We start from the raw sequence: 1,129 nt of genomic DNA on the forward strand, positions 1-1,129 counted from the left end.
TCCAGTCTATCGGTATTTATTTTTGCCGGGCAATGTTATATTTTTTGTTTTGTGGCATCGTTAAGATCTAAAGAACAACTCTAAATATTGGCGGGAAAGACTTATTGACGGGACGCAACCTCAAAGCCGCCGCTTTTTGCAGCGATCGCCTACTCTGCGTGTTGTGTCACCTCACTACAGGAAGTCATCATCTGCCAATCCCAACTTCCTGTGGACGCCATTGGCAGCCTCTGTGGTTATTGTTCAGGAAATCTTGCGGTTGCGGCAATTTGATGGCCTTTTGTTTTATTGCTTCACCCCGGGCTACCTCGTGGAAGTGCTTTATGTTCCAGTGAGAGCATTTGATGAAGAAGTTGCACAGCAGTGACTGTTTTGCATGAATAATTCTATGTAAAGATGCGAAATGTATTCCTATTTAAAGTGTTTTTTATTATTTTTTTGGTAATTTCTATGCCGGGACCCTCCTATGTTATTATGTGCCTTGTTTTTATTTGCTTTGGCCCTCTGCGGTTTTGTAAACGTGTATAATGTTGTAAAGGTGAATTTTTTTGTTATTAGGCTCAGAGACCCGTCTATACGTTTTAAAAGCCTTAAAGTCCCGCAAGGAAATATGAAGCACTCTCCCTCCACATGTGTATTGCGAAGGGATGTGTGCGCCAATAACTACATATATTCCTCATTTAATCTTCAATACCTGTAACCTTCTCATATCCATAATCTGTTATAACGCTTTCATCACAAATGTACAATGTAATGTAATGTATGGTCAAAGATTTGGGCATCAAAAAAACGATACACCCGTTGGCGCTCAAACGTTTGTGCAAGCCAAAAATTGTGCAAGGATCCGTCTCTTGGTCTCTTCTGCTGTCTGCTTATTAAGTCTCAGCCACGTTTTTAATTGTAGACAGATCCCTCACATTCGGCACTCACTGGGAACGCCAGACCCGCATTTCTGGAGGTCTGTAAACGCTTGTGTTAGTCTCCCCATCATTGGTTCTCCGGGGGATCACCAACAGTAGTCACCCCGTGCTGTTCTTCTAGCTCCTGGTCATTCCCGAGCTCCATGTAAGCAGACAGATGGGATCTCAGCTTCCGCCCACCTGAGACTTTGCACCTCCGAGCTCCTGAT

The sequence above is a fragment of the Nanorana parkeri genome, unplaced genomic scaffold (assembly GCF_000935625.1).
Source record: "Nanorana parkeri isolate BGI_ZX_2015 unplaced genomic scaffold, ASM93562v1 scaffold622, whole genome shotgun sequence".
Lineage (NCBI taxonomy): Eukaryota > Metazoa > Chordata > Amphibia > Anura > Dicroglossidae > Nanorana > Nanorana parkeri.